At 37.4% G+C, this 6,437-nt stretch overlaps 1 long non-coding RNA gene across 1 annotated transcript; it reads left to right on the top strand.

Annotated features, from left to right (window-relative positions):
* Positions 1 to 1,342: 1,342 nt before the first annotated feature.
* On the top strand, positions 1,343 to 3,741 carry LOC141615047 (uncharacterized). Its single transcript, XR_012529578.1, has 3 exons — positions 1,343 to 2,996; positions 3,280 to 3,348; positions 3,613 to 3,741. It is a non-coding gene; the product is annotated as an uncharacterized LOC141615047 (long non-coding RNA).
* The last annotated feature ends 2,696 nt before the right edge of the window (positions 3,742 to 6,437 follow it).

The following is a 6,437-nucleotide window of genomic DNA, read 5'->3' as shown; positions in this document are numbered from 1 at the left end:
TAATGGAGAGTTACGAGGACGTAACATTTATCTTAAGAGGAGAAGGATGCGATAAAGAAAGTTTAATGGTTGTACATGTTGTAGTAGATTTGGAAGTTTGAGTCTTGATGTAGAATAAAAGATTGATTTGTGTTGTTGTTGATATTGTTAAAGGTCATGGCCGTGCTTGTAGTATTGTGATGTTAAGGAGTGTGAGAATTCTTCGATAGGGTTGACAGTTGGGCGACGATGTTTATGAGTTTGATAGTGTTGACAGTTGGATGATGATGTTGAGTGGGAGTAAACTTCGAGGACGAAGTTCCTTTTAAGGGTGGTAGAATGTAACATTCCGATTGATGTTTATGAGTGTCTTGTTATTGGATTTTATAGTGGATAATATGTTACGGAGCTAGCAGCGTTTGTGGATAGTAGTTGGTAGTGTTTGGAGTTGGTGTCGAGGGAGACTATGATGCAGTTGATACGATATCGTGAGCCGTGTTGTGGCGGTAGGCATTGTTGGTGGAGTTGGTGTTAAGAGTTCATGTTTTGTAGGTTGGAGTTTTGTTTTAAGTTCTTAGTTGCGTTGTTGTATTTTGATATAGTTAGTGTATGTTTTGAGTCGGGTTGAGTTTGGTTTGGTAAGTATGTTTTGGAGTTTTATGTTGAGTTTTATTATTGTTGTTGTGTCGGGAGGGTGTCAGTGTGTTTTTGTTTTGTTGTGGTTTGAACTTCGGGGACGAAGTTCTTTTTAAGGAGGGAAGACTGTAATACTACGATTTAATGAGTCTTTGGGTACTCTATCGAGTGGGGCTTACTCTGTCGAGTAAGTAGTTTTTGATGCAAAACAGTAGTCTGCCTGTAGGGCACTCGATCGAGTAAGTTGGGTACTTGTGGATATGGCCCACCTGCGAGCCCACTTCGATCCGTGGACGCACAGCGGTCTCTTTAAAAGCCACGCTCGGCGGCGTTTAAAATCACTAGTAGAAAAACCCCCTATCACGACGCAGTTATCATGGCGGTTCTAATAGAAACGACGTAAAAAGCCCAATAAATTGGCGGGAACCCAAATTTTATATATGTAAGAGGTCTATTGTGGCGGTTTATGTAAGAACCGACGTGATAACTGATACTTTTTATGGCGGTTCCAAATAGAAAACGCCACCATAAGTCAATTGTGGCGGTTATAGTAACAACCGACGTTAAGAATGACGCTAAAAGTTTATACTAATTTACAATTTTTGGGCTAAAAAACCGCCGTTATATGTTTTTGTGTCGGTTTGTAATTAAAACCGACTTTAATAGAAAAAATAAAAAAAACCTCCAAAACCTATTTACATTTCTATCTTCCTCTTCTTCGACATTTCCCCAACCCCCAAATTAAACCTCACAATCCCCCAATTCAATCATCAACTGATTCAACTCCAACCGTCAACTCCAGTTTCTCACGCATGCCGCCCTCGACAACCATCCATTTCCTTCTCACGCCGATGCACCCTTTACAACCATCAATCTCCTTGTTGTTTCCAGCTACACCGCACATTTTTCGACCCATTTGTTATCAAAATCCATTTGGGACTTCAGGTATATTTCATTGTCTACGTATTCAATTTTCAGTTTTGTAAATATTTTGATTAAATTGAATTAGATATTCACTTTGGAAATCTTTCATTGGTATTTCGGTTTCAAGCCGTCTGAAATTGATTCTAAAATCGGATTGAAATTACGAGAAGTTTAGTATTTTATTTTGAATTTAATGTTATGGGTGTATCTAATTGCAAGATGTGTGGTTTGAATTTGACTGATTGTGTATTTTAATTGATAGAGAACAACTAATGTTGTGATTTTAATTGATAAAGAACATCCTTTGACAGCCAAAGTGTACTTGTTCTAAAATGTTGTAATGTATCTTTGTATTTCTGAAATAAATTAACCAAATTTGCAAGTAAATATTCGAGAATGAAACGAGGGAAGGTGACTTTGGGAGTGTAAGTCGAGAGATGGGAGTTGTATGGTTGTACCTGTGATTGTTTCTGCTGGCGAGGCGGAAATAATCAAATTAAAAGAGGATGTTATTGATTGGTCGCGTGGGTCTAAGATTAGCTTTGGTGTAGAAACGGGTTTTGGCAATAGTGTCAAGTGTTTAGCTGACGGCATAAACAGTGCCTTCTTCTTGGGTTAGAAGAGGACATAGGTTTGTGCAATGTGTAGTGATAGATATCAATCTTAGCAAAGCAGTGGACATTTTTTTGGCATTATGGGGCTACTAAAGCCTTCTCAAAAAGGCAAATGTTGCATGTTAGGAAACAAGGTAACTGCCCAGTAAGTGAAGATTTGTTTATAATTTGGCTTCATTGTTTATAAACTGATATTATGTGCATCACTTATGAAGTAGACAATAGTTCTGTGAAACTGTTTTGGCACGATTATTCACCCTTGTTCGAGGAATGATCGCTTTTCATTGTGATTACTGGCTTTCACTTGCGCCTTACTCCTATATGGTAACAATATGATAGCTGACTAGAAGCCCATGTATGAGTTTTCTTCTCTTATGCAAGGCAGCGACAGATTACTCCGGAGATATTCCTAGCAGCTCCCTAAAGGAACTAAGTCGGTATGAAAATATTATTGAGACGTTGACAACTATTTTTCCTGTTTGGGTATATTTTTGCTGTATCTTCATTTGTTCGTTTAAAATGCGCTAACTGTTGTGAATTGACTTGAATTTAAAAGCTATATCATTTATGCAAGTCATAGTTGGAGCACTTACTGGTATTTATAAACCTTCTGCAGTACTCTTGCTGACTTGCTGTACTACTTTTTTTTTCTGGTTTTCCTGTATTTATAAACCTGCTGCGCTAACCATTTCTTACCACAATTACCCAATAAAATGTCATCGCCTCTGTCATGGTCTTCGCCTCAGTCATTGGTAATCGATGTGAACTGTATGTTCGTCGCTGATTTGAACTGCTATTTGAGAGTACTAATTAGGAAAATGACAGCCTGCTACTATGCCACAGGTAATTGAATTTGCTTTTTTTTTTTTAATGTTGTCTTTCGTCGATTTAGATTTATACTTGTCATTATTTCGGACAGTATGCGTTTGCGATTCGTTCATCTGATAGTACCTCTTCGACTGATGTTGGGACGGAAAGATGATTAGCTTTCTGAAATGATTTAGGCTATAAAATTCTTGTCGTTTTTAGAAGGAGGGCTGATAATCCAGCAAATTCTCTATGAATTTATAAGTGTTTGTTTGGGACATTTATTTAGCATTACATTCCTTTGCATTTTTTTATGTAGGTTGACTACTTCCATGTGTTGAGAAAAAGTGATCCTCCTTCTGTTCCTTATGGATAATTATCAAGCACGGTAATCCTTCATTCTTTAACTTATGTTGTTCCAACACATAGTAAATGCACTAGGCATTACTTGAGATAAGCTTTGTGCAGTTTAATCTATTTGTTGGATTGTCTAGTTCAGTTAAAACTAGTGCAACTAATGCTCCTGGGATTGACTGTCTTCTTTCACCACATTTTCAGTTTGAATTTACTTTGAGATATCTTTTATATGGCTTTTTCTATTTTTAAGTTTTAGATGATGATGTCCGGAAATCTGTGTGTTATAATTATTCAGAATGGGGGATAAATTAGCCGCCGATGTTGTTGGTTCTCACCCTTCAGCATATGGCTCATTTGAGGATAACTCGGTGAGGGATGGACTTCCTGCATCTCAGACTAGTATTAGCATGTCACTAGATAAGCTCAACATATGATTTCATTGTATTTTACTCCTGTTTTCATTGGCTAGTTTGTGCATAGCAATAACCTGATCTCCTTCAACTTGTGTTCAATATTGACTCTAGATCGGGTCGATGTGTGAAGCAGGTAGTAGTTAATGCATAGTATTTGGTTTGAGACGTAAATGTTGTGATACCTAACATCTTCATGGTACAGTTGATAAATTGTAAACCAAAGGTAATTGGATCTTAGTATTTCACTTTTAAGAAATACATTTTGATTCTTTTGATCACAAAAGGTTACTATATTGGATTATGATAAGGCTACATCTCATGTTACAGATGATAAATTTTCTTTGTGCATGTAGCATGAGAGATAATTTAGTATCTTTGATTAGAAGACCACTTGATATGTTGTAGAGATTGGAAACAGCTCACAAATCATAAGTCAATGGGGAGTTGGATACTCAGGTATTCATGACATTTGATGAAGTATACTAATTGATTTCTGATTTTTGTAGAAGCTGATTTGGAGCACCAATCAAATCACCATTGAATAACACAAATTTCTGCATTATTGCCATTGAAGTCCTCAGTGGCCATACTGAAAATGAATGTAGTTTTTTTTTCTTTTTAATCTTTAATTAAGTCTCATATTAAATCATGTTTAAAATTACATTATACTGACGAGTTAATCTTATATTCCTTTGCATTTTGTGTGCAGGTTGACTACTTTCATGTGGTGCGAAAAAGTGATCCTCCTTTTGTCCCTTATGCGATAATTATCAAGCAAGGATGTAGTTCATTCGTATGCAAATTCCTTCATTCTTTAACTTGTGTAAATTGCTGCTGATAGTGTAAGATGATGTCAAATATTGTTATCTTGATATAAAATAACGTATGACTTGAACATTTACTAAATGGAATAATAAGTTAAAGTACTCGAAGCTAAGCAACACACTAGTATACTTGTACTAGTATTAGTGAAGGAAGTAACTCTGTCAAAGTCTTAATACACTAGTACACAAAATGGGGATAATAAGCTACGTACACTAGTTTTGCCACAACTTGTTTTTCTAACTATTGGTTTACTAAATGTATTATTGCAGATTCAACCATGTTACTTGACGAGATGAAAGATGTTAAAGACGTGTGGGATATTAAATGTTTACATAACATGAAATGTTGATTAGTTTATTAACTAAGACGTGTATGTGATTATTTATACACTTGGTTGTAAAATTTTGGAACATAGGCATTATTGTTATGTCGGATGATATGCAAGTTCATTGGTTGACATTCTTTTGTATGAATTGTTTGTTTATTCGCTATTTAGCTTGTCAAATCTATAGATAGTGCTGCCGAAAATTTTGGTAGCAAACAATTGTTTTTTTAAAAAAAATCTTATCTATGGCGGCGGTTCTTAAATATGAAACGCCACTATTAGTTCATCTTTAGTGGCGGTTCTTTAAGAACAACCGACGTGATAATTACTTTTAGTGGCGGTTCTTTAACAACAACCGACGTTATAGAAAACATTTAGTGGCGGGTTGTGGTACAAATTTATTATTAAAATACCTATTGTGGCGGTTTTCAAGCAATAACTGCCACTTTAGATGAGTTATAGTGGCGGTTTTTGTCTTACAACCGTCGTTTTATATAAGCCTATAATGGCGGTCTTGTTTAAAAACCGCCATTGTAGGTAAGCTATAGTGGCGGTTGTACAACCGCCGCAAAGTCTAAACAACCCCGTGATATACGGCGCACCCAAAATTTGTAAAAACCGCCACAAAAAGGTCATTTATGACCGCCACTATAGGGGGTTTTTCTACTTGTGAATGCTTTCGACCGGATCGTTTTAGATCGGTCGGTTTCGTCTCGGTAAGGGTCTCGAAACGATTAGAGATGTTCGGAGTCGCCACCAAGCATTTATGGGATGCCTGGAACCCGTTCGAAATCCACTTTATACCTCGGTCAAATCGAAGCACAAAGCAGCGTTTGACATAGTTACTAAAGATAAGGAAATCGTCCATCTTTAGCATCCTATCTCTAGAATGACTCTCGTACGCCCTGGATAAGGTCGTCCACTATCCAAAGTTTCTGAGTAAGAGGTGAAGGTACGTATTGGGAAGCCCTTTAATCAGACACCCAATCCCGCCCGCGTTTAGCGGCCTCTACTGATCGATCTTGGTTGGTTGAATGCAAAAGTTGATACAACGGTTTAAATGCATGAATGCGCATCCAATAATTTAAACCTTACATGCGAGAGCTTTCTAAGTCGGTTGATTTAATCCAAGTATCAAGTATAAGATGTCGAGTTGGATTAATGATTGATTTGCAGGCAAGACGGAAATTAAACATCCATTTACCAAATTAGGTTTACGGTGCATAACGTGATCCATTTGTCTTGGTAAAGCGTTTTGCAAATGTGATTTTGAATAGTCATCTGATCCGTCCTATATCCGGGCTAATCGGAGTCGGGATCGTCCTAGACTTATGCTGGAAGGGAACAAACCCTGTTTCAGGTGGCTATATGAGGCGCGAGCCAGCCGGCGATACAAAGGGCCTCCCTCTGGTTTTGAAAATGAAAAATGGAGGGCCTGTTTGGGCGCGGGTTAGCCCACGGTTTATGTACCGTGTTCTGACCTTTTAGAAAACGTTATAAAACGCGTTGAAAATGGGTGTTTGAACCCGGTTTGATTTGAAGGGGTCGTTTAGACCG

The sequence above is a fragment of the Silene latifolia genome, chromosome 11 (genome assembly GCF_048544455.1).
Source record: "Silene latifolia isolate original U9 population chromosome 11, ASM4854445v1, whole genome shotgun sequence".
Lineage (NCBI taxonomy): Eukaryota > Viridiplantae > Streptophyta > Magnoliopsida > Caryophyllales > Caryophyllaceae > Silene > Silene latifolia.
This window is presented reverse-complemented; position numbering and strand designations above follow the sequence as displayed.